Below are 27,208 nucleotides of genomic sequence, written 5' to 3'. Positions count from 1 at the left end.
TGGGGATTCAGTGTCCACAGCAATGAAGACTGTCAGGAAGCAGGGTCCTGCCCCAAGAGGCCTTCTGGGGCCTCTGAGGCCCGCGGACCCACCCCCACCCACCCCATCCCACCCAACCATCATCCATTGGCCTGGAAGAGACCACACGGGCAGATCCTCTTTAACCCCAGCCTGCCTCTTTGTCTCTGAGCCAGGCCAGCCTATTCAGTGTTAAAGTCGCTGGAGTGTCCAAGGAGACATAAAGAAAGTTTAGAGACTTTTAATTTGCCAGCTCGGCCTCTCCCACTGGCCAGCAGGTTGAGCATTTATGGAGAAGGGCAGCAGCAATAAAGGCTTATTGTTCCTCCTCTGAGCCACTGCTTGGTGACGCCTTTCTTAAGTGAGACAAAGGGAACTCAAGGCCCACAGGCGTCCCCAGGCCGAGGAGCTGGGCCCACAATTAGCAGGCATCCCCCACAGCCACCCCAGAGCCAGGCCTTGTGGGGAGGGCCCAACTCTGCCTCCCTCTGGGCTGTGCCCACAAGAGAGAACAAGTGGGGGAGGGGGCACAGTCCACTGGGACCCGCATTCCAACAGGGATTCTGGAGGACCCCAGGGCACCAGGGAGCAGGACTCAGGGAGGGGCCCAGAAGTCCCACTGCAGGGTTGCTACACAGCCAGAAGAAGAGCAGGTGTGGGGGACACAGGGGATGAGCCTCATTTTCAGAGTCCTCTGTGGAAGGTGGGGGGAGTGTCCCAGGAAAGGTTTCCAACAGCCAGAGAGGCCACCTCAGGAGGGAGTGAACTCCCAGCCACAGGAGTGTGAGCAGAGGCCAGAAGCCCACCTGCCAGGAGGGTGCCCAGAATGAAGGCCGAATTCTGGTTGAGGAGGTCATTTCCAGTGTCCTAATGCCCAGACTCAGGATCTCCAAGCAGGCTCTTTTGGCCAGACAGGAACAGGGGAGAGCAGAGGAATGTGGTGACCCTTTCAGAGACACGCTGCACTTAAGGCAGCCACCTGGTGCTGCACGCCTGGGAGCCATGTATCCCATGGCCCTGGGGAATAGAGACTGAAAGGAGGCACCATGTCCCAGAGCACCTCTTGCTGGAAGCACCTTGTATCACATCCCATGGCAGCACTGCTCAGGAGTCCAGAAGAGAACCTGCACAGTTCGTCCATTCTGCCTGCACTCACTTACCATGAGGCCAAACACCTGTTGGCATCCTGGCAGATAGTGATAATGGGAACATCCTTTCTCACTGTCCATCACCCCCTCTGGAGACTCTCCTTACTTCATTGCCCAGGACATTAAAGGCTTTGGAGACATTAGGCAGACAGTAAGTTGCTTAAATATGGCATTTTCAGGCCACAAGACTGCTGGTAGGGAGAGTGGTAGGGCCGTCATGTACAGTTGCATAGGCTGTATACTGCACAAGGGCTTAGAGAGCAAATGAGGGTTGGAATCTTGATTTTTCTCTACTTACCAAACCATAGGCCCTGCGTGGCCCATCCCTGCCTGGAGGAAGGGGACCCTTTTCCTAATTTTAATACACACAGAGTCACTATAAGGGGCTAATGGAGACCTTGAAGATGTAGCCACCTGGTCCGTGAGGACTGTCCTTGCCACTGTTTGGCTCTTTCCCCTTCAAGTCACTCTGACCAACGGTCATTTCTGAAGCCTTTGTGACAGTCACAGGCCCAGCTCTAGTGTATACTGGGTCCACCCCCAGCATGCGGTGTCTTTCCTGGGATTGGCAGCAAGAACTGGTGCCTGTGAGTTTTATGTCTGTACACCAGGCTTCAGCCCCAGTTACATCTGGGAGCTGCTACCTCTTTCCTCCCACCTCCCAACGCCTCTCTTCCTTGGGTAATTGGATTGGGGAAAGGGAGTGTTATTTACTAGTCGTGTGGACCTGTTCCTCTCAGACCCATCTACCCTCCCTTTTCTCTGTCTTGCCAAAGAACAAAGATTGGGGATGAAATAAATTTGATAATAACCAATAAGGACCCCCAGAGAAAATAAAGCAGCTTTTATTAAACTTCTTCCAAGACCTTTTGTGCTGAGCCTCTCTGCAGGCTCTCTCAGTGCGGCCTTGGCAGGCTCGCCTCTGTCTCTGCCGGCAAGGGGAGCCCTCAGTGTGGCCCTCATGGTCACTCCTGCAAAAGCCCAGCCATGACTCTGGCCATCATTCTTCCTGTGGCCGTCTTGAGTTGACTCCTATTTGAAAGGCAGTTACAACCACAGCAAAGACTCTGGCTATGTGTTGCCCGGCTCTGAGGTTTTGGCCGCGTGGTCTTCCTTGGCCCCGCCAGGGCTCCAGGTGGCTGGTGCCTGTGGGTCCCAGCTCCAGAGGCGACAGAGTGGAGCCTCCGGGGCATGCTGCCATTCATCCCTGGAGTCATCTCTCCAGGTTGAGTATGGCACGATTTAATGCTCCCATTCCTCCATTCCTGCTCTGCATGACAAATTGTTTTAATAAACATAAACCGGGTAATAATAAAGTCATAATAAGCCCGCAACTCACCTTATATCACTGCAGTTAAATCCTCCCATAAGCCGGCGCTGGTTACAATGACAATTACGGCCGGGCCAATCCGCAGGCAGGCCTGCGTGCGGACAGATTTAATATCGTTTGTAAATATGATTAGTGGGCTGTCATGTTATTGCAGGCTGCTATTTACATTTCTCTCCGGGGTTATACACTCCGCCAAATCAACATTAAGTAGTGGGCCTCTCTTTCCTCCTTAAATCATACATTCCCTCTGCCTGCGCCAATCCCGCTTAATGAAGAAAGGGAACCTGACGGCAGGCGCTGGGCAGAATGGAGCCTCGCCTCGGCATTTTTCTGAAGACAGATGGGCACTGGGAGCCCCGAGAAAGCTCCGCCCGGAAACTCCAGTGGGTGTACGGGCCCTGCCTGCTGCAGCCCCCTCCCCTCCCACCCACAGCCCCTGCCCCTCTCCCTGCCTGCTCGCTTATGAAAAATGTTCAAATAATGAATGGTTGTTGTTTACAGAAGTAATTTCATGCTACATTTCCATTATTGCCTGGATTTGTTTAGCTTCGCGCACTACCCCATTGCCTACGATGAACTTTTAAGGAAATATTGCTCGCGCTTCCCGCTCTGCCGTTCCGCTTCTAATGGAAGCCGCTTGCATTTGAGACATATTGTGACACTTCATAACTGTGTGCAAATAAGCATTCTTAAACTGCTAGGGTCAATTAATCATTGTTGCAGAGGCTGATCTGCTTCTGGTGCAGCAGAATCCACTCTTCGGGGGGTGGGGGTGGGGGTGGGGGGGGCGAGGTTGGGTGGGAAAGAGCCAAATAACTCTGGCGGAGGGACCAGGGGCCTCTCTGTGCTTCCAGATCATCCTAAACCACTGGAGCACAAGTGTGTTCCTCTCTCGTCTTCAAAACAGTTCAGTGTGGGCCTGTAGAGCAGAGTGTGAGGGAGAGTTAGGGCGGGGGCTGCGTGGGAGGACGGAGTAACACACGAATACCATAGGCCTCCGATGTCTACTTAAAGACAGCGCTCTAGTCGGGATTCCATCTTGAGATGGCCCACGTCTCCGTTATGTTTGGGAGTGTGATATATTGACGCACTCCGAGGCTGGCTGTTAGCCCCTGCTCCGAACGCCCCAGCCCTGTGGTTTCTGAGCCCTGCAGCTGGATGTGCACGGTAGCTATCGCCCTCGGGGTGTCTGTCCAGAGCATCCTCACTTCCTCCTACTGCTCCAAATTGTTGGTGATCTTGGCGGCCAGGAAATCAACTTTGGAGCATGAGGACCAGATAGCCAAACTTTATGAATTCTTTGTGAAAGAAGAAAGAATAGACTGGCTACGAGAGTGGGAACCCTCTTCAAAGTAAGAGTCAGGATGTGTATTTTACTCAGAGCTCTTTGTTTCCTTCCTGATTCTCTGTTGAGTTGGAGCAAGGGAAGAACCTGGAGACAGGCTAGGAGGGGCTGTATCCTTTAGCGAAAGTGCGTTAGCCAGTTCATTCTGTAAGTCTACACCTGCTGTAGACAAGACGCTTCTGAGCACCGTAGATCAGAGTCCCTTCCTTCTCTGAGGAGATGATACTTGAGGGTGATAAACACATTGCCCCTCTTGGTGCATACCTGCAAATCCTTCCAGACCCCATATGTGTGCACACCTGTATGCATTTTCTTCTTCATTAATGACTCTCGAATGAAATAATTTTTCCTCATAATGGCCTATAGTTGCCAAACTTTGTATATAACAGATATTTATTATTTTAATAAAAAGAGATAAATATACAGGTTTTTTTTCAACATCAGGGGAGATTTGAAAACATTTGGGAAAGATTTTCATCCGTAAGGATTAAAATGATTAAGTGTTGGTGCTTCAGTGATCATACATTCCACTATCTGAAAAATGTGGGTGATGAGCGAGGGTGGAATGTGTGTGCGTGTTTAAGAAGGGCAGGGGTGTAGCTAGGGGTGGCAGGCCTGGGGATGGCCCCCCGGGGTTCTGAGGCAGTGTGAAACGGACCATGGGTCCTAGAGCATGTGTTCACTAAGCTTGTCAGCCTGTACAGAGATTAGGGCTGGGACCATGGCCAGAGAACCGTCTCAGTCCCCAGCAGCACAGAGGAAGCCTGAGACATAATGAAAATGAGTCGCCCAGCACAGAAAGTGGAAAACGATATTGATTTTCCAGTGCTTGGTTGCTCAGGGGAGCTCATCAGGTACAACCTCACAAGCCTGTCCACCACCCTGGAGGGGTCTGTGGCGCCCCCTGCCTGCCTCGCTTTGCTACTTCGCAGAAGCCAGCTCACCCATCTAGCCTCTGCAAGCCCCATGGAGTACCTCCCCCCGGGGTCCTAGGGGTCCAGCTCAAAGTGGAAGGGCAGGTAATGGAGGGGCAGAAGGGGTCTGGGAGGGCACAGCACTTGGCTCTGATGTGTGTGAGCAGAAGTGAGACCACTGCCCACAGGCCAAGTTGTTGCCCCAGCTCTGGATCCTTACCCCCACCCATCACTGCTACTTGCCCCCCCCAGCCCCCCCCCCCCCCCACGCTACAGGACTCCAGAGCCATGGGGAGGGAGCAATCTCCACCCTTGAACATGAAGCAGAGAACGGAGGCAGCCCCACAGAGCCTCGCACCCCTAGGAAGGTGTTACCATCTGGGCAGCTGATAGAATACCATTGTTACAATCCTGGCCTGGCATCCTGGCTCCTTCATTTGGCACTATGTAAGTGTAAGCAAATCATTGAACTTTCTTGAGCCTCAGTAGCACCATCTGCAGAACGGGGAGAATAGTTGTCTCCTCGAGGGATTTATTGTGAGAATATCATCACATAAAGCAGGTAAGTCACTTAGCATCTGCTTGGCTATAGGAGTGCTCATGATTGTTAACTAAAACAACAATAACAACAACAACAATGATAAAATCTAAGGATCTAGGGGAGGGCTGGGGCCCACATCTGCTCCCTATGACATTTTTCACTTTATGAATGGTACCATCATCCCCTCATTGCCTGAGGCAGAAACCTTGAGGTCATTCTAGAGTCCTCTCTTGCACCCCACAGCCAATTAGTTGTAAAGTTCTTCCCATTCCACTTTCTGAGCACCCCTCTATTCCCACTGCCTCCCCTACCCATGCAGGCGCCACGACTTCTCTCCTGGACTATTATAGTTGCTGCACACCGGCTTCCCCAAATCCACTCTTGCCCTCCCCACTGCGTTCGACACCCCACACCTGAAGCATATCGGGAGTTCATCACACTCTGATTCAACATCTTCAATTGCTCCTCTTTATTCTGTGCTTGCGTGTCACTCTGCGTGTCCCCCAGGGAACAGTGAGCTCCTCCAGTACACAGCCCTTGGACTTGCACCACTCTGGAACAGAACAGGCTCAGTGGATGACTTCTGAGTGAATGCACGATGTATACAGGGGGCCCTTCCTCCCTCCCCTGTCCCACATCTACTGCTACTTAGAGCCAACACCTTGGGCCTGCATCTGACCACAATACATTAGAGGCATGAAGTGATGGCCCATTGCAGGTGGGTGGGCACTGAGGAGTGGGGTGCTGGGGGCAGAGCTACAGAGGCGGGGGAGGCAGAGGAAGAAGAAACAGTGGGCAGGGGCAAGACTGCGAGGAGCCTGGGATGTCTGGTAAGGACTGTGCACTTTACTTTGTAGGTAGTGGGGGAGCCATTGAAGGTTTCAGGCAATTAGAAGACACGATCCGATTTCTTAGAAATATTGCTCCAGGATGAAGGGATGTGGAATAGAGACCGGAAAAACAGACAGGAAACACTTCCATTCCTTCACGTAAGAATTGAGAGATGGTGGTGGAGAAGGGGGATCAGATTCAAGAGGTAAAATTAATAGGCTTTGGTGACTGTTGAGTTTGAGGGAAGAGAGAAAGAGAGAAGTGGAGGATCTAGCAGGTTGCCAGGTTTCTGGAGAATTCCCAGACAATTGTGCAACGATAGTGCCATTCACCGGGATGCTAAGTACAGGAGGAGGGGCAGCCTGGGCCAGAAGGGGTGGGCTCCATTTTGACCATGTGACACCCAAGGTTAGATGTCCGGAATCTGTTGGCTGTAGGGGTCAGGATGCAGCTCAGGGCTGGAGACAGAGATGCGGCAGCCTCTGTAAAATTCAACAGTGGGAGGAAGCCGAGCACCAGCTGGACTGTAAGGAGGTCTGTTCAGTGAGAGAAAGAGGACTGGGTCGAGACCCTGGGAACACCAGCATTTAGGAGGCCAGTGGAGGAAGGGGAGAGAGAAGGGAGTGAGGAGGAGCAACAAGAGGCAGGAAGAAAGTAGGGGACTGTAGGATCGGAGAAAATGGGAGAAAAAGCCTTCACAGAAGCATGGTCAGTCATGTGGCCCACAGAGACTTAGCAGGAAGGGGAGGGGTTCAAGATGTCTTGGGCAGGGTGCCAGGGGGAAGGCAGACTTAAACAAGATTCTTTTTTGGTAACCATTGAGGAGACTTAAGTGTCTATAGTTACTTACAGATTTAAATTTTTATCCTGCCTCCTTTTGCAAACAATGTAAGGCAGCTGAGAAAAACGTGATCATATTTAGAGTTGGGGAAGAGCATCAAAGTGGGGCCAGGCCTGCTTCCCGCATGATCCCCTATAGCGCAATTCATTTCAGAGAAAGGTCTGCACTGAAGATGTCCCCTCAGCAAGTACTGTGCAAGGGTCTCCGCCATGGTCTCAGGACAAAATCAGAATTGGATGAGGCCAAGGTGGGGTCAAGACTGTGAAGTCAGGGTGGGGTTGCTGGGCGTGCAAAGTGCGGCAGGAGTCAGATGAAGACAAGGGGCGAGATTGGAGGGTCAGGGTATGGAGGTGTCAATTGCATGGAATCCCAATGGGAACAGAGTGTGGTCAAGTGGGGTCAGGACAGGTAGGGCCCCAGCAAAAGCAGGAGGGAGTGGTCACTCTGGGTGGTGACTGTGATGGGAGCTGCCGTATCCCTCGCCCCACCGCTATGTGTGTGCCTGAATGCATATTTGAGTGGTGGGTCTGCCAAGTGCTCGTGGCATGTGTGTGTGCACATGTGTGTGACATGTCCTTTTGTGAGTATGTGTAGGTGTGGAACATATGTGTGTATTTTGTATAATGGTATGTTTTCTAAAACCACAGAATGGACTGAGTATTATAATCAGAAACTCAGTACACACCCTTCAAAGATACAACCAAATATCCCATCCCATTTCCTGATAATTTCCCAAGGCCAAAGAACTTTGGAAGCGATGTGGAGAGGGAGAACCTCTGGTTCTTTGTCGGCTTAGAAGGATACATTGATGGGAATAGGGCAGGGGGTAGTTGGTAAAAAATGGACCTCACCCCCAAGTCTGGAATCTTCCCACCCTGCATCTCACCTTACTGAGTCCAAACTATTCTCCCACCTAATTCAGCATTGGAGTGAATGCTACTGCCTCAGCACCTCTCCTCCACACCCCTCTAATCTATCCCCTTCCTTCCTTCCTTCCTTCCTTCCTTCCTTCCTTCCTTCCTTCTTTAACTCAACAAATATTTATGACTTGCTTCCAGTATCTGAAGATACAAAGATGAATAGAACTCAGACAGTGACCTCCGGGGGCTGGTTATCCCTCAAGGGAGAGAGTTGGATTAACAGAGTATCAACCAGGCAGTGACTAAATATAATAGGTGCTCAATAAATACATATTGAACGAATGAGGGAACATAGTAAGTGTAATAATAGATTATAACAAAATAAGGGACAGTGATAGGAAAGAAAAGAAACCTTTCCTCTTCCTAGAGATCAGGGAAGGCTTCATGACATCTGGTGACAACCAGATGAACTTGTAAGATTTGACTAGGAGCTTATAGGTGGCACTGAGAAAGAGCACTGAGCAAATGTCAGCACGGCCAGAGGATAGGCAAAAAGGAGCAGCCGAGTGTGTGTGTTAATTGGCACAACTAGGGCCCGGGGCATGGAGACAGGAGGTGGCAGACAAACTGGGGAGGAAGCTGGCACTTGTCACAGAGGGCAGTGAGCAATGCTTTCTCCCGAAGGTGGATGGGGGCTCTTCCAACCAGTCAGGGGGGCAATGACCAAGCAGGGGCCTGGTGAAGAGGAAGCATTTGGGTGCAGATCTGTGGGACCCAGCTGTTGAACAAAGGGCTGTGGCCTAGAGGTGGTGGCCCATATTCAGAAAGGCCCTGTGCTTAGGGTTTAATGCTCTATCGTTGCCATCTTGAAATTCTCAGAATTTTGAGTTTGTGTTTTGTATGTGAAGCCCGAGGGGACAATGGAGCATGTGCCAAGGGCCTGGAGCACAGTCCAGCTTCCAAACCTCCTTGGGTGAATTCTCAGCCTTCTTCTACCCCTAGTGCCCTGGGTAGGGCCCCCTTGTTGCCTCCCTCCACTCCAGGGGCAAAAGAGGGCCCTATTCCGAATTGGCCCTCACCCTGGCCGTGTTCTGGACACAGAACCGGGGAAGGCCAGGTATGCATCCCATGGCTTCTTGGGCAAGGCAAAGTGGCAGTCATCCCTGCCCGCCCTCGTCAGCCAGGGTCAAGAAGAGTCTCGCATTTAACTCTATGGTGGTGGTCAGGGTGGGGGGTCTCTTGTCCATCCCTCACACAGGGATAGGTCACATCCCAAATACACCCTGCCTGCGTTGTCAGGTGGCAAAGGGCTTTTTAAGTTTGCACAGGGATGACAGATGAGGCACATGGGGTATGAAACAAGGCAGACCCTCTCCTGACCATCCCACCTTCTGTTCTGGCTTCATCTTCCTGGTGTGGTCACCGTGGGGGGTGATCAAAAGGCAGATATATCAGTGTTACTTACTGCAGATTTCTGGAGAGTTCTTTATGGCTCAGTTTCTGTGGATTTGTTTGTTGACAAAGACGATCGTGCCTGCCTGTGGCTTCCATTACCATGAGGACCTTCACCAAGGTGCCCCTAGGAGTTAAGAGTTGGAGGTCTGGCTCTGCTGCTTATTCCTTTTGGGAAGTTGGGCAAGTTACTTAATCTCCCTGAACTTCGGACCCTTCATCTATAAAAGGATAGTAATACACCAACTTCATGGTACGGTTATGAGGATTAAGTGAAATTAAGAAAAAGTTGCTTAGTAGAGTGTTTGACATTGAATGGGCTATTGGACAATAAGAAGAACTGTAATAATAACGACCACTTGTATTGTACTTGCTGTGTGCCAGACGCCACCCTAGGGCTTACGGGCATCAACTCATCCAGTTTTCAGCACACCTCATAAGATGGGTCCATCTTGCAAGAAACTGAGGCACAGAGAGATTAAGAACTTGTGCCAGACCACACAGCCAGTAAATGGAAGAAGCAGGCTTCTAACCCCTGGTCATCTGGCTCCAGGGTCTGTCTTCATAATCACTGTTCTATTCTGCCTTGTTTGTTAAAATAAATGCAAAATAAGATGGCAGGTGTTATTTTTCTATTTTTTTAAATTTTTTTTCCTCACACCCATGCACGAGCTCCTATACTTATCAACACACACACACCCACACATGAGAACTTGCCTCCTGGGGCAATGGAAGATCATCCCAGAAGGTGACTTCAGGGGAGCGTGGGCCCTGTAGAGAACTCAGGGCAGACAGAGCCAGGTTGCTCCAGCCCAAGGATGCCCACTCCCCTCCCACCAGGCCAGCAAGTTATGTGAACAGAAGCCAGAAAACAGAGGACGGGGCCTGGCTCTCAGCCAAGCCCACTGAACATATTGAGTGGTCCCTCGTGTCACATGAGGCCAGGCTCAGGCAGTCCTGTCTCCCATCCATGAGAATTGGGTTTCCTAGTTCCAGAAGGCGGAGCAAGAACAACACAAGCCCTCATTACTTTGTGGTGTGACACAGGACAAAAGGACTGAGTGTGGGCCTCTGCTGAGGCAGGAAAAGGAAGTGACCTGGTGTCTCTCTGTGTCCCAGCTGCATGGTCCTCTGGCCCTCCTTCTATACCTCCAGGAACAGAGACCTCACTGCCCTCTGAGGTAGCTGTGATGTCATTCGTCAGCATAGCACCACAACCCGCCTGCCTGTAGCTCCCACCCTCTGAGCCTACCTGGGGTCCTTCTGTCACACACTCGGAGCTCAATGACTCACCTGCTCCAAGCCAAGACCCTCTCTTGTTCCTCAGGCTCAGACCACCTCATCAGGTCACACCTGCAGCCACCACGCCTGGGATGGAAGACACATGGTCCTGAGACGATGGTTTGGTTTTGTCAGCAAGAGCCAATTTGTTCAATATTCAGGAATTTTGCAAGTCAGTTCTTAAACTACTGGGAGCTTAAAATCTGCCACAGTGGAAGTATTTACATCAAGGAAATTGGCAAACACTACACATTAGGGCCCGCTTTCCCCTGGAGAGCCAGTGTGCTGGCACGCCACACCGTGGAGCCCTGACTCTCATGGGCCAAGGAGGATGCCCGGTGTGTGTGTGTGTGTGTGTGTGTGTGTGTGTGTGCTTGTGGGAGTGTCCATATGTATCCGTAGGAACATACATGTGTGTGTATGAGACGCGTGTTTGTGCATCCCTCTCTGTGTGTTTCAGGGGCTGGCAGTGGGTTCACTGACAACTAAAACTACCCAGGTAGCAAGAGTGTCCCAATGTAGGAAAAATGTCCCCCAGAGGTCTTGCAAGTGGCTCAGACCTGTGACCACGCAGGGTCTTCCACCCAAACCCGGGGCGGGGGCAGGGGGACTCAGGCTCACCTTAATCATATAGTAAAGGGCTGGGACTTCTGAGCACATAAACCCATCAGCAGCCCCAGAATCCCTGCAGCTGGTCCAGCAGCCACTTGTTAGCTCTATTCATAAACTGTGTTCTGATTCAGTTGGTTGTTCTTTTTTGTTTTAATACAGAAAACAGGGTTGGGTGACTTTGCAAAGTCTTAAGTCTGAAACAGTTAAAACAGCAACGACGGTAACAAATTACCTGAGGTTAGTAAAGAGATAATCTTTAGCTTTTCATGTAAAATAATGTTCATACCAAATCCAGAGCAGACCAGTGAGAAGGCACGACTGGGGGGGCGGGGGGCTGGTTACTACGGCAACTCCAACCCAGTGAGGGAAAAGACAGTCTGTAAAACAAGCTGTGGCTCAGTGTCCTATGAGGGCTGGGACAGCCCTGACTCTGTTGGGCCAGGCACTTGTGGAAGGAAGTCAGGGCTTTTTCTTCTCAGTCAACAGAGGCCATCGGGCTGACCTGGGTGCACCCGAAATGAGAGGGCTGACAATTAAATAACACGGTCACTTCCCCATGCTGGCCACGCACAGGAAATGCTCCGTAAGTGCTGTGTGCTTTTTTTTCTTTTTAGGGGCCTTTCTTCCTTCCCCCACCCTTTCTTTCCTAGATAAGGACTAGAGATGTCTGTACACCCTGGATCCCTGGGATGCTGGTTAGAGCCCAGAATGGGAAGATAATGATCCAGGTCCTTCCTCCCATCTTCCCTGAAGGTCTGAGAGGGAAGGACTTTGTTACAATGTCCCCAAAGGGGGGAGTCTACCTGCACAAGAAGTGACCTGCACAAGGGTAAGGACCTCGGGCCAGGACCCACCCACTCACTCTCTAGTTCTAACTGGCCCCTCCATCCGGGAACTCTCAGAAGAGTGGGTGGTGGACTTTCTGCGTGGGACCCCTGCTGACCACGGGCTGGACCAGCCCTCCTGGCCACAGCAGCTGTCCTCAGCAGCATCTGGAGGAACTTGGCTCTGTTGTCAGTCTCTGACCATCCGGGGGGAAACAGCCGCTGTACCCCCTGATGGGGGCCCCCTCAGAAGGAGTACCCAGGAACCACAAACTAGAGGCTCAGCTTCCTGTGCCTGGTTGGCTGCCCTCTGGTGGAATTCTAGGGGTTCCCCGGAGAGAACTCAGAATGTGGGGGGTAGGGAGTGGCAAATGGAGATATTTAACCCAAGCTCTGTTGTTATCTGCTTTGCATAATAGGCTTGTTTGTACAAAGACTTTGTTTGAAGAAAGCGTTCAGTTACTTTTTAAGAGTTGCAAATCATTGGTTTAGGAGCAGAAATTTCATTAGGTAGGTTGGTTAATAACCCTTAGGGGATTCCATATGGTGGAGGCAGGGTGGGGAGTTGCATGTATTTTGTGCAAGATTCTTGGGGGTTCTAATTTGCCCTGAGAGCCTAGTGGGGTCAGAGAAGCCTGAGCCAGGCAGATCCCATGGATGGGACGAATCATGTCCTGGGTCCCTGCACCATCTTCCTCTGCCTGGACATGAGCCCAGAGACCTGCCTGCCTGTCCTGTGTTTATCTGGGGTGTTATCTCGGTGGCCTGGGCCAGGCCCTCCTATGATTACAGCCTCCGTATGTTGTGTTGGGGAGAGGTGTTTGCATGCCCACCACACCTCAGCCCCATTGCCCTCTGGTGTGTGCCTCTAAGAGGCTGAAGGAGAGAAAGGGGCGGGGGGCTCCCTTCAACCCAAGGGGACAGGGCATCTTCTCAGCATCCCTTGGGCCAGATTCCTCTGACAGAACAAGGGAAGGGGGACTCTGGAGAAGGTGACATGGCCTCTGGGAATCCCCAGCTTCCCCCAGCTATCCTCTTGGTTCAGGAGTTGGAACCTAATGGAAGGGGATCCCTGAGTGAAAGGGAGGAAAAGAGGCCTGCCCTGGAGGAGGCTGTGCCTCAGGTTGGTCCCACACCTGGAACTGGTATGCTGAGGGGCAGGGGTGAGGGGAACTAGACAGGAAGGCCCTAATCCCAAGACTGCCCTCCCCTCCCAGGGCCTACACGCTTTACCTGCCCCTCCCACATGCAGACTCTTCTCCCAGGCACATTCTTCCAGCTCCCCCTGCTTGACTGTCCCAGGATGGGCCCATGATCTTCTCCCCCTCTACCCTACGCCCTTTCCACAGACCCAGCCAGCTCACTCCTGGCCTGGTACAAAGTTTCCTTCTCTGTTCTCCACCTATCCCTGTGCAGCTCCTATGTACCTGCCCAGGTGAGCCTGTGCCTTAAGCTGGGTCCTCTAGGGGGCGGCAGAGAGAGTCCAGACTAAGCGGCCAAAGAACCCTCTTCTAAAATTTTTTTAATGTTTATTTATTTTTATTTTGAAAGAGAGAGAGAAAGACAGCATGTGAATGGGAGAGGGGCAGAGAGAGAGGGAGACACAGAATCCAAAGCAGGCTCCAGGCTCCAAGCTGTCAGCACAGAGCCCAATGCAGGGCTCAAAATCAAGAACCGCAAGATCATGACCTGAGCCGAAGTCGGACGCTTAACTGACTGGGCCACCCTGGCGCCCCAAGAGCCCTCTTCTAGATGCATTTCTATCCCTGAATTGCTGGGTGCCTTGGGACAATCCATTGCCCTCTCTGGGCCTCCATTTCTACATTTGCTTTTTTGGGGAGATGACTCCCTGTTGGACATACATCTGTGGCTGGGCTGCTGCAGAGAATCAAAAGAGGAGGTGGAGAAGTGAGAGTCCAAGCTGCCAGGGAGGAGTGTAGGAGGCTAAGGGGCAGTGGGGGGTGGGCACCATCTGTGTGCTATGGGCAAGAGGGTACCATGGCTGAGAACCTCCCCCCGCACCCCCCATCTCCAGGATGGCAGACCAGCTTCTACACACAGGCCAGGGAAGCATACTGTTGGTGGATCACGCTCGTCAGGGTCCCAGTTCCGGGCACTGGGACCTAAGAGCAGAGAGTGCTGTGTGCCTGCAGGAGCCGGGCACCCCTGGGGCCCACATGCCCATGACCACCTCTCTCTCTGCCACTTCTATCTGGGTTTTCTCAGCATGGTCTGACTTTAGGACTAATAGATTTGGGATTTCTCTTTGTAAGAAATACAAGCCCAGCATATGGAGCTGGGAGGTTCCTAGCCCACCCAGATGCCCAGGGTCCTACATTCCCCTTCCCTGGGGAGGGCTGGCGTTTGGGCTTAGGGGACGTGGTTGGCCCTGCCCAGGAGGGCTGGGAAGTCAAGGAGGCTGGAGAGGCCTGGGCCCTGCTCTGGCCTCTGCCAAACTGCACTGGGGAGGCCCAGAGGGGTTTATTTGTTTTTTTTAATTATCATTTTTACTTTTTTTCTCCTCATGAAAAAGTTTTAATATACACAGTAAATTAAGCCCAGAAAAAGGGAGGGGGGGCACATTTCATCTTTAATCTATTTACTTCTGAATATTTAACATACAATTCTGGCACCAATCACCAAATTTAACTGGAAAATTACTCACTAATCTGTTTGCTTATTTGGAATAATTGGGTCGGCTGCCAGCGCGAGGATTTCCCCCCCTGTTTAATATCTCAGTTAGTAGTCCAATTTCAGCTTGGCGGCATAATTACTCTGACAGAGCTGTAGCCACGGGGCCTGGGAGTGGGGCTGCTTTTAAACCGTAAATTATGAAGGATTAGCATTTATGAATTTTAAATCAGGGCTGGGGTAGGAGACACTAAAGCTGCTTAACGCTGGGGAACAGCAGCCTCCACTCAGCGGCAGAAGCCGTAACCCTTCCGCTCCCAGGACGTGGGAACCCAGGACGGGGATTGGTGACCCAGGAGGTGTGGACACACAAAGGACAGGGGGGCAGGGGAAGCTGAAACAGCGATGGAGCCCCTGGGGGTGAGAGAGCCTGGGAGGGAGCAGGGCAAGGGGCTTTGGCCTCCTCCCCTTTCCTGTCCAGTCTGTGGGGAATGGGGGGAGCAAGAGTTCAACTCCCATTGCCCCAAAGGCAGCTTGGAGCACAGACTCAGGAGTTGGGGTCAGCGCCTGCAGCCCTCCGTGTGCCGGCAGCCTAGAATGTGAGCATTCTCAAGAACCCCCCTCTGGCCCTGAGCCAGTCTGACCCAAAGCTCTCTGGCTCTAGGTGAGACTTCCCAGTGTGCCCAGCGCTGGTGAGCTGCAGAATGGCCAGCGACACTCCCCCAGGTTCGTCACTCTCAGTTCTTGCCTTCCAGCCCACTCTGCCTCCATCCCCACCCCAGTCCCGTCTCGCATGCAAGGGCCAGGGGACCCAGCTTGGAAACCAGATGGACCTGGGTTTGAAACCCAGGTATGCTCTTTGTGAGCTGTGTGACCATGGATAAGTTACTTAACCTTTCTGAATAGCTCAGCTAAATGAAAACAGTAATTCCTACCTTGCAGGTGGCTGGGAGACAGTCATCAGATACCGTGGGTGGAGTGCCAGGCACAGTGGTTGGCACATGGCAGGTGTATATTGGAGCAGCTCCATGCTCTTTAGGGTCTCCTCAAACCTGAGTCCATGCCCTGCCTCCACTGCCCTCTCCTTGTGCTTCCTCCCTCATAGCACAGAGAAATCTCAGCCCCTGGCCATTCAACCTGGCCTTATGGCGGGTGCCAAGGGTGGGTCCTAGGCTTCTGTTGGCTCCGGGACTGATGGTCACTAAAGCTCTGACTCTGGAGCCAGGTTGGCTGTACTTGAACTCTTATTCTGTCATTCACTAGCCGGGTGAACTTGAACAAGTTATTTAGCCTCTCCATGCCTCAGTTTTCCAATTTGCAAAACGGGAATAGTAGCAATAGTATTTTATCATAGCGCCGTTAATAAGGTTTAGTGACTTAATTACTGTGTTCAGAATCACGCCTAACACACACAGTAAGCACTAACCGTGGTAGTTATTTTTATTTATCATCCTTATGAGGAAGAGGACTATTGCCCTCTCTGTGGAACCTGCCTGTTGTGAGGCTGCAGGTTGACTTCTCCTGGGCTTGGGGCACCTCCAGGTTGCTCACAAGAGTAGAAGGAAAGGGGGCAGGATCTGAGTGGGTAGAAGAAGGCTACCCAGAACCTTGCTGAGGACCAGTCTGGACCATATCACTCTGTTCGGGAGCAAGCAGGCCTTACAGTGGTCAGACCTCTACCTGTCCCATCTGTGGGTGATGGGGCCTTCCTGTGACTTGCAGCTCTGAAAGGGCCTTCTGAGGCACCTGCAGGGGCAGATCCCCAGGGTCCAGGCTAGCTGCACAGGCAGCAGATACATGGGGGACAAGAGAGAGGGCAAAGGGGCACGTTAGCCCAGAAAACCCCTCTGCACAGACCAGCCCTCCTTCCCAAGCTGGCCAAGATCTCTGTCCTCCAGGGTCCCCAGGCCTGAAGTAGTGGGGTAGTGGGTGGCCGGGGAGGGGTGAGGGCCACTTCAGGCATCCCAGCGTGCAGGGTGAGCAGGCCGGGCTGAGTGGAGCCCAGAGGCCTCACTCCATGCCTCCAGGACTATGGCTCTGGGCCCACCCTTCCCATGGCCCCGAGCCACACTCCGTGACACTCTCCTAGACCATCATGTATACAGGTGACAAATTGCCTACTGTGAGTACTCTGGCCCTTCAGTTCCCCTCTGTGGACCTCATTTTGCACATCTGAAAGAAGAGCAGGAGGGTCTAGGGGTCTGTAATTCAAGTTCATGCCTCATCATCTCAGCAAATAGACACAGCATGTCACTCCCCTGTTCTCTGCAGAAGAGGTCCCACGGTCCACCCACAGGTGCAGGCTGGGGGCAGTTTGGCTTTCTATGACCGTCCGACACCATCCATGACCTCAGGCTTAATGACAGACCAAGGCATAGCCTCAGCTCCTAGGCGCGGGCTGGCGGTGGGGGTCCTGGAACAACGTTGCAGCCCACACAGGGCCCCACAGGCTGTCACATGGTTTGGTGCTCTTTCTAAGGCTGGCCTGCATGATAATTTGCTTCAGCAAATAAATCCTTAAGTATTCCCCCTTTTACTTCCACGGACCCCACACCATCGTCTCCAGCCAGCTGGCCTTTCAGGGCCATGATCCGGGGCCCAGCGAAGGGGAAGGTAACTGCAGCAGTACTAAGTGAGGCTAGATTCCCGGGGGCCCAAGATTTCTGGCCCGGCTGGTCTGCAACCACGCTGGGATGCTTGATGGATGGGAAGTGCCCAGTTTGTCGAGTCCTTGCTGAGCTTTGTGATAACTCATTATATTTCTTTCTTTACAAATTGCCCCATTAGTGCTCTCGAATTGAACAGAATCATAAAGCCAGGAGCACCCCAGCCTGAGCTGAGCCTGGGCGGTGAATTACCTGTGGCTGGAAGGCCTGCATTTGGGGGAGGAAGCTGGGGGCCCGCTGGCTGGAGCAGGCCCTACATCCTGCAAGGGAAGTGGGTTTGTTTTCTTTAAACTCCAGAGAATAAAAGAGTTCTAACCAAGTCCTGCTGGATTTAAATAGCAAGATCTACCTCACTGTTCATTGGCTTTCAAGCTGGGGGCTCTGATCCCTGTTTGAGGGGTTAAACTCTAACCCCATTAAGCCATTTATGGGAAGCTGACCACCAGGGAGGGAGGCGGCCCCTCTTCCTGCAGCCTTCCTAAAGCCCACAGGTTCTGAAATTGGTTGTCACTCTCAGTCAGAGGATTCTAAACAAGTAGGCGCTAATCCCCTCTGTTAAGGAGATACTTATTTTGTCTGAAAAACTTCAAAGAGCCCATGACAGACACTCAAAATCAAAATTAGCATTCCAATGAGGATTTAAAAAATAATAATTCTTACAGTTCTGCTGAGGAGAGGAGAGGGGAAGTGACTGGCCAGGAGGCTGGGGAAGGAGGGGCAGCGCCTTTCATCTGCCCACCCCGAGGGGCTCTGGGGATCTGCCCCTGCTGGCTGAGACGCTGAAGCCCCTCCACAAAGAGGCAAAGCCTGGGCCCTGGCCTGGGCCGTCCAGGGTGGGCAGGAAGTGACAGCTGCCCCCAAGGATTGCACAGAGAAGCCCAAGGTTTAGGGAGGAAGATGGTTCCTGAGCTGCAGCTGAAGCCAGCCAAGTGGACCCAGGGACGCCCCAGGGCTGCCTGCCTGAGGGTCACAGTGATGTTCCCCACTCTGATCCGGGACCTGCAGGAGTACAGAGAGGCTGACAAGTGTCCTGGGGCAGCTCAGTGGGCGGCAGGCCAGGCGCCTGCCCACATCTTGGCCGCAGCCACTGCAGGATCCCAGCACTCCCAGCAGCCTCCCTTCCAGAACCTAGTGAGCCTCCTGCCACTCCCAGGCATGACCCCTCCCTTTGCTGGACCAGTTCCCCCAGCTCAGCCTCACCGTGGCCTGTCCCACCAGTCCAGGAATCCTCTCTAGTCCTCTTTTACCTGTCATGTGGGCATTTCCGTCTCTCAAGGGACCCTCTTGTTCCAGATTCCAAATTCCCAGGCCATGAGGAACCCCGTCTCCAGACAGGGCACTCTTCTCTCCCAATCTCTGTAGCCTCTTCCTGTCTGAAGTCTCCTGCAGGGCCTTCCTGGGCCTCCCTGGGCTTCTGGGCCAAATACACCACTTGCTCTATTGGCTCCTGCTTGGGCTTCCCAGGAAGCCAGGGGGCAGCACCTATCCCTTCCTGTTCCCCTTGGCCGGGTTGCCCAAAATCTGTTTGGTGTTGCCCCCTGCAGGGAGGAACTAGCACATGAAGACTGTTAGTGCAGGGGTCATGGAAGTTCCAGGGACTCAGTGTTCCTCTACTCCCCTGGTACACACTGCTTTTCTGCATCACACCCCCACCCCAACCTGCCCCTACGAAGCTCTCTCTCATCTGCCGAGTCCTCACTAGCACCTCTGCTCTGCTCCAAGGCTGACCCAGAACCAGATTCTGTCTGCTCTTGGGATGCTTCCAGCCCAATGGGAGATCCAAGCAGCAGGACTAGTCCATCACGGTGTAAAAGGTGTGAGCATTTGACAGGGGGATCAGAGAAGTCCATCTGGGGGCTTCCCGAGCAGCTAGGTGCCAATGAGCTTCAGTAGAAAGTCACCAGGTGGAGGAAAGAACAGAGCCTTCCAGTAGAGACAGCAGTGTGCAAGTGCAGGGAAGCCAGAGAAGCTTGGGAATGAGACAGAACCCCGACTCTCAGTTCAGACAAGCCCAGTGCCCCTTCCTTATCCCTAGCCCGGGTCCCCAGGCTCTGGATGAAGAGAGAGAGACCTAGCTTCCTCTCGGCTCTCTGCATTGTGAAGACAGCTAGAAGTTGGCAGTTTGCAATCTGAAAGAAGGCTCTTTCATGCCAGCATGCCAAACATGCTGGCACCCTGACCTAGAACTTCCAGCCTCCAGAACTGTGATAAATACATTTTTATTGCTTCTAAGACACCCAGTCTATGGTATTCTACGACAGCAGCCCAAACTAAGACAGACTTTCTTGGGGCCAAATGCAAACCAGGCGTTGGGATAAAGTCCCCCGACTCCAGCTTCTGTCCCTCCCACAGCCTTGCTGGATCCTGAGGGGGCCCAGAATACTGAGATAGAAGACCACGGGCTGGGGCTAAAGACCAGCATTATGAGTTGGGTCTGCTGCTGACCTCCCTATGCACGGCCTTAGGTGGATCAAGACTGCACTGAACTTGGGGCCCCTCCTGGCCCTGCCCTTTATCCTGTTGGTCACGCAGAGGGGCAGATATCTCCTTTTCCTGCTCCATGCCAGGCACCATGTTGTGCATGGGTGCAGCCTTTACCCAGAGGAGCTTGCAGTCAGGATGGGACAAACATCCACACAGTGTGGCAACGTCTACCCCGGGGAAGCACAAGGCACTGTGGAGGCATTGAGGACAGGGTTTCAGGGGGAGAAGGGAACTAGGTCTGGGAAGAGGGGAAGAAAACCTGCTCTGAGGCCCCCTTCTGCAGCTGTGACCCACCCAGCTTCTCAAAATCCCGGGACCCCAGCTATCCCTGATGTGAACAGCCCAGGTGAGGAGAGCCGGCTAAGGAAGCATGACCCCAGCCCTGCCCACAGGCCTGCTGGGCAGGCAAAGCCCAGTCTTGGTGGTGGCTGCTGCTGTGTCCTCCTCAGCAGAGCCCCAAGGGGCCTAGCCTCAGCTCTTCCCCATTTCCTGCAGGCATTCCAGACTTCTTTTGGGCTAAACTGAGTCTGCCTATGGACCAAGCTCGGGCAGGAGAGGAGGACTGAGTCCTGCCTGCCAGAAGCCGGGAAGCGACAGCCCAAGGTAGGAGCTGGTCTGCCTCCTGGGCCAAGGTTGGGTGGTAGCCTGTAGGGCCTGTGGGGCCTCCAATCTGCAGTCAGGGCTTATCTGCCTCTTGCCCCCACCTGGCCACTAAGCCTGATGCTGGTAATGAGCATCTCTTACACCACCGTGGCTCAGAGGAGGCCTCCTAGCAGCCTGGCCTTGTTCTCATTGTCCTGCTCCAGCCCAAATGCACCAGGCCCAGGCCTCAATCATGATCAATGGGCCGAGGATGTGCTGACAAGGCACTTTCATCTTTTCTCAAGGCCGGTGTTTGAACTTCTCCGAGCAAGCGGCCTTCCCAAACGGGCCTGTCTTCTAAGAAGGCGGCCAATCTCCTTTCCCTTGCTTCCTAAGCAGGCTGATCCTGAGAGTTATTGAGGCACAAAAAAGGAGACGTTCAAAGGCAAATCTAAATTACCGTCCTCTTCAAACTGGGGAAAAGTCTTATTAAGTCACCTGCATGTGAATCCCGGCCTATTTCTGTCTGCAGACCTTTCTTCCTTTGTGCCACATAAATGGACACATCTTATTGATTTTCTTTCAACCTGGATCACCTCCATAGCTGTGAATATGGGCAGACAAATCCCACTTCTTCCTCGCCGGTGGGGCTGAGGAAGAATGGGGGTGGCAGCCACGCGGGCCCAGCATGCTGGGGAGGTGCCGCACCCCTCCTCACCGCCCCTGGGTGCCTTTCCACAGGCCTCAGCAGAGCTCCTGAGAGCCAGCTCTTTCCTCAGGGGCGCCAGGGGAGGCCCCGTGGGCCTGGGGAGCTGGCAGATGGGGCCTAGCCAGCCCTTCCTGGGTAGGAGGGCAACTCCAGGGACCCCTGAACTTGCCCACCTCTGCCCTTAGCCTGTTAACTCGTTTTCTGTGTCTCTGACTGCTCAACCTCTGTGATTCTTCCACCCCCAAGCCCTTGCCACTTTGGTCCCACCATTCCAGCCCTGACCTCCTTGTGGAACAGGGCTCACATGCTTCTACCTCAGGGCCTTGGCAGTGCTGTTCCCACGCTCAGAAACTTCTTCCCCCAGACATCCTCAAGTCCCCTTTCCTCACCTCCTTCAAGTGTCGGCTCAAATGTCAACTTTTCAGTGAAGCTTTCTTGGCCACCCCACTCAAAACGGCACTCCCCCCACCCATACTGCCCAGATCCCTCCCACGTTTTATTTTTCCACACAGCACTTATTACAACTGACATATTCTGTGTTTTACTTGCTTTATTTTATCTCCCCCATTAAAATCTAAACTCCGTGTCAACAGAAATTTTCGTAGAACAGGCCCCTGCGTGAGGGTGTTTCACCCCATCAGACCCAGCTGGCCAACGTCCTCCAGGCCCTCAGCTGCCCTCTACAAGCCCTTCCCAGAGGATGGATCCTCCTGTGGGGACCCCAGGGCTGCCACCCACCTCCCTCATTATACCTCTAAACTGGGCGAGTTGGTGTACTAATTACTATGCACTATGGTCTGAATGTTTGTGTCCCCCACCCCCAATTCATATATGGAATTTCTAATTCCCAGGGTGATGGTATTAGGAAATGGGGCCTTTGGGAAGTGGTTATACAAGAGCTTCCTTGCCCCTTGTATTGTGTGAGGGCACAATGAGTCAGCCATCTCTAACATGGAAAAGGGCCTTCACTGGAACCCGACTGTGCTGGCACCCTGATCTTGGCCTTCCAGCCTCCAGAACCAAGAGAAATACATGTCTGTAGTTTATAAGCCACCCAGTCTTTGGTACTTGGTATAGCAGCCTAAGTGGGCTAAAACACTGTGTAAACCACCCCGGCTGGCTGACGGGAGCCCCGGAGCTAGGGTTGGCTCTCCCGGCATGGGTCCCAGCGTGACTCTCCTTTTATCTCCTGACCTCAGTTTTCCCACATGCAACATGGAACCTGAAGACCCCTCTGTAGGCCTGATAATCAGAGCCCCTGGCCCATTCTGGGGAAAATCAGAACCAGCAGCTGGAGGCACTTAGACTGATCTAGGGTCAGTTCTCATCTTTGGGCTGCTCCAGGCCAGGCGGGTAGGTTGAGAGGCTGGGATGGAGTAGAACATTGGGGCCAGGCCCAGAAGGTTCAGGTAAGAGTGTGGCAGTGAGGGAGACACCCCAAGTCATGATTTCATCCCCCCCACCCCCAACGTTCTCAGACCCCAAATGAACCACAGGCAGGCATTCAGGCTGTGAGGATTAGAAGGCCACCAAACCTGACCTCAGTCCTCAAGGAGACTTTACTGATCAGTTCTTCATGTTTGGGGTGGGGGTGAGGGGGGATTGGCCAGGAGTCTCTGACTCGGGACCCATAACCCTGTGATCTTCCCTTCTCCTATTTTAAATGTGCTGAACAGAATCCTGGTCATGAGCTCAGCCCCAAGGCTGACCCTGTCGCTGACACTGACCTTGCTGCCAGGCCCGGCCCAGACACCTCCTGCCCCAGTGGACATGCTACCCCCCAGGGCTGCCAGCCTTCTTGCTGAGCTGAGCTGCAGGGAGCATGGCTGCCTCCCCACATTCATCTCCACCAGATTTCAGCCACCGGCCACGCCACGCGTGTGGCAGCTCCACCCACAGTGTCCCTCCAGTCTCCAAGAGGCCTGTTCCTCTCCGTTAGGCCAATCGGTGATTCTTACCTGTCTGGTCTGCCTAGCTCCTCCCCCAACCTCCCTGCCCTCATCTTGACTGACGTGTGGTCCTCCTCTCCCCAGGATGCCTGCAGTCACTTCCGAACTGGCCTCCCTGATCCTGACCCTAAACTTTGGCGTCACTGGGCTAGGAGGCTGGGGTCCAGCACACAGCTGCCAATGATCTTTCTTTAAAAATCTGGTCCTTTATTTCCCTCTTGGAAAGCTTGCATTGCCCCAGGGCCCCTACTAGGCCACAAACTTTAAGGAGGCACTCACTCTCAGGGCTGTGCAAGTGCAGAGTCATTCTTAAAAAGCAGTGCTTCTGTAAATCTTGTGCCAAAGGGGCCCTGCTGGACTCGCCCTAGTCTCAGCCCTGCATCACCCTTAAATCCAGATAAACTCCACATTCCTTCACTTGGCTCAAGGCACCACCACACCCCAGCTCCAACCCTCTCCTGCCTCCTCTCCTACCCAATCCCCAATGCCCCTGTACCTCACCACAACAAAGGACCTGGGATCATTCACCTAGAGGCTCCCCCACTTCTGGGTTCCTGTACCCTCTCCCCTCCTGGGCCTGTCTCCTCTTGGTCTTCCAGGCTTCACTTGGCTGTCACCTTTTCCAGGTAAGCCTCTTTGGCCAGGGTGGGCAAGGGGTCTCCTCTGCTCCCAGGGACCCATGGGAGGAGCACACGGCACTAATCCCATTGCACTACCTTTGCCCATTTATGCGTCCCTCACTCCCAATGGGCTGACTCATCTTTGAGGGCCAGAACAATGTCTGATTTCTCTCCTTTTCCAGCTCAGGGCCTGGCCCAGAGTAAGCCAGTACGTGTCAGATGGATGAAAGACTAACCCACAAGTGCGCAGGCTCATCAAAGAATGGGCTGTCAGCCCCTGCCCCAGCACATGAGCCCCACTGAGAAACCCCATGTGTCTGCTTGCTGGGGAGAAGCAGACAGACAGATGGAAGCAAGTGAGGCCTAGGAATTCTTTGGGGAGGAAGCTCATTTCCAAACGGTAGGCATACAGGCTATGGGAAGACAAAAAAATTTCTCAAAATTAAACCAAAGGAGGGGTTTGGGGAGCGACGGGGCTCCGAGGGATTTATTAATGCACGCCTCCGAGTGATTCTTCCTTCTGCAATCCAGGCACTAGGTTAGCACTGACTTCCAAATTATATTTAATTGGACAATTATTCAAACTGAAAAACCTGCACAGAAAACGAAGGCGGTCCTTAATAAACACCTTGTCTCCTCAGCCCCAAACAGGCAAGTCGTTTACTGACCCAAGAGGCACAATTTTGTCTTTGGTAAATTTATTTTGAAGTAATTGCCGACTCCAGGAGTAACCATTTTTCAAAGGGAAACTTGGCTCTAGCCAGCAGAATAATAAATTGTTCCCTGACCCGTGTGAAGCCTAATCCCATTAGAAGGATGTGCGCTTAGAGGGTGGACGGTGGAGGGCGGCGCACGGGGAGGGCTGGCTCTGCGCACAGCACCATCACCCGGTCTGGCGGATGGGAGGCTCCCGGGATGTCCAGGGCACAACCACCGGGAGGAGCCCATACTTTCTCTACAGGAGCAGCCGCAGGGCTGGGCCGGGACGTGTTACCCGGCCACGCTCGCCTGTGTCCGGGAGAGAAGTCTCCAGCCTCGCCGGGGCAAAGGGGTGGGGGCAGCCCTGGGCACCGCCCCACTAGGCTTGATTGCAGCCCGGGAGCCAGGCCACTCCCTCGCATCACCTCCCCCGACCCCGCCACCCCACCCCACTGCGGGGACAGCCCTTATTTCCGCTCTGCGGCCCGGCCCGGGTGCCCCCAGCCAAACCGCCCCCTCCCCACCGGCCAGCGGGGTTGTGCGGAGGAGCCGGCAGGGCAGGCGGACCTTCCCAGCCGAAGGCGCGCACGCGCGGGCCGCACCTTGTTGAGCAGCTGAGGGCCTTGGGGAACCTGCTTTAATGAATAGAAGTACGTTTATAAATAGCATATCCATATGCAGATGAGCACCTCCAACAGCCTGGAAACAGACTAGTCTCTGATCGCTTCCTTTTAAGCAAATACAGTTTATAAAAACTGGGGTCTTTTTTCAGGAGAGAAACGAAGGGACTTTCCTTGATTTGCCAAGGGATTCCAACTTGGTTTCCTTGAAGAACAAGGTCCCTCCCTTCCATGAATAGTGTACCTCGGTGCTCTCAAATCTGTCTTTGGCCTACTTGGTAACTACCACAGGTTTTTGTTCTTACGGCGGATGCATCCGGGTGCCTACTACAAGTGCCTGCCCTGAGGTAGTGTTCAATAAAATATTGTTCATAGCTATGACTCCTGGAGAACCCGTCCTCTGGAGAAGCCTCATCAGTTCCTTCGTGCAGCCTTTCTCCAGACCTTGAGCAAAGTAAAGTTCACAGGACATCAGTTGGAAAGACCCTCAAGTGTGATCAATTATCCTCTTCCCTCTTTTTCTGGTCAGAGAGACAAACTTTGAGAGGCTGAACAGTGTCCCAACTTCGGAACAGATCCCAGGCTGAAGCAGAGGTGGAACCTGGGTCTCTCCTGCATCCAGGCCACCTCCCAACATCAGCCTGGCTCCACTCGGAGTAGTAACACAATCAAAAGAGCCCTAGCAGTGAGCAGGTCCTCCCAGAGCACCTCTGGCTACCCACGGCTTCTTACAAAGAAACCGAGGCTTCCAGAGCGAGACCCCAGGTAATACTTTGAGGGGGCTTTTCCCAAGCTCTTAGGCACTAATATGCAGCCTATGAGTTAGGGCCAGGTGCCCTGTCAGCACCTTTGGTCCTCTGGGGAGCCACAGGGCTTGGGCCCCTGTATCTAGCAAGGCCACGTCACCAGAGGACAGCAACCCCACAGGGCATGGAGGCTGCTTCTGTTGGGTTCTAATTCCTCATTCAACTGCCCCGGCTCATCACAGGGAGTTTCTGGGGCACCCCGGCCCAGAAACCCCATACCACTCCCATTGTCTCCCTGAAACCTTCTGCCTTGCTCGTGCCCCTGTGCTCCCAGAGCAACTCTCCACATGCCCACAGTCACACCCCCCACCCACTAACTTCCTTCTTGATTTTGTGACTGTGGCCTCACCTTCTGCCTTAAAATAATAAATACATTGTTGAGCAAGAACAACCTGAGGCCCATAGCCGGAAAAGCGGAGGCATCTAGCCTATGGAAGACCAGATTCAGGGAGAATGTATCCAGAGAGGAGTGTGGGAGAAGCACTGGAACATTTGGGGTTAGGAGGATGAGCCCGAAAGTCTGAGGTCTGTGAGCCATGCCCCTCTTTTAACCAACTATGTGGGTTATGAAGGTCATATGACCTTCACAGGTTGTTTCCTTATCTGGAAAATGGAATGGTAAGTAGAGCCTAGATGGTTAAGTTGTGTCATTATGAGATCTAACGTTTTTGGAACACTTGCTGGGGCTATTCTAAACACTTTACATTCACACACTCACTTGATCTGCACTGCAAGCCTGTGAGATATTATTTCCCCATTTTATAGATTAGGAAATTGAGACACAGAGAGGTTAAGTTTCTTGCCCAAGGACACACAGCTAGCAGGCATTCCTCCAATGCATATAATAGACCTGGCATATTATAAGAATTCTATATTTATAATTGCTATTATTTAAAAAAATTTTTTAATATTTATTTATTATTATTGAAGGACAGAGAGAGACAGAGCATGGCATGGGAGGGACAGAGAGAGGGGGAGACACAGAATCCGAAGCAGGCTCCAGGCTCTTGAGCTGTCAGCACAGAGCCTGACATGGGGCTCGAACTCACTGAGAGATCGTGACCTGAGCCAAAGTTGGATGCTTAACTGACTGAGCCACCCAGGCGCCCCTATAATTGCTATTATTAAGACTTGATTTTCCCTCTTTTGCCAGTCCAAAAAGCAGAATGACGGCCACTGAGGCGAATCAAGGGAGCGCGTGGTGTGCCAGAGAGCGTGAACGGAGCAGGGCTGTGGGGGCAAGAACTGCCTCTGATACTCCTGATGGAAACATTAAGGCGCATCCCTATGTAAGCATTTGCATCCAAGATTTACACAAGAGCCAAGAAATATACCGGGAAACACTTGAATTCAGACCACATGCATCCTTGATATGGGCTCCGGGGCCCTGACAGAGAACAGAGAATAGGCCCCAGGTGAGAGCTCATCCAAAGGGGGATAGTGGC

General features: G+C 52.9%; 1 long non-coding RNA gene across 1 annotated transcript in view; it reads right to left on the bottom strand.

Annotated features, from left to right (window-relative positions):
- Positions 1 to 5,031: 5,031 nt before the first annotated feature.
- The window catches only part of LOC132661415 (uncharacterized), a 32,769-nt gene continuing 10,592 nt past the window's right edge, over positions 5,032 to 27,208 (bottom strand). The window contains exons 3-4 of the long non-coding RNA XR_009602210.3: positions 9,294 to 9,407; positions 5,032 to 5,849 (exon numbers count right to left, since the gene is read on the bottom strand). This is a non-coding gene — a long non-coding RNA (uncharacterized LOC132661415). The remainder of the gene's footprint in view (positions 5,850 to 9,293; positions 9,408 to 27,208) is intronic.

This window comes from Panthera onca, chromosome D1 (genome assembly GCF_046562875.1).
Source record: "Panthera onca isolate mPanOnc1 chromosome D1, mPanOnc1 haplotype 2, whole genome shotgun sequence".
NCBI classification, from domain to species: Eukaryota; Metazoa; Chordata; class Mammalia; order Carnivora; family Felidae; genus Panthera; species Panthera onca.
The sequence above is the reverse complement of the archived record's forward strand: the minus strand, read 5'-3'. Positions and strand labels throughout refer to the sequence as shown.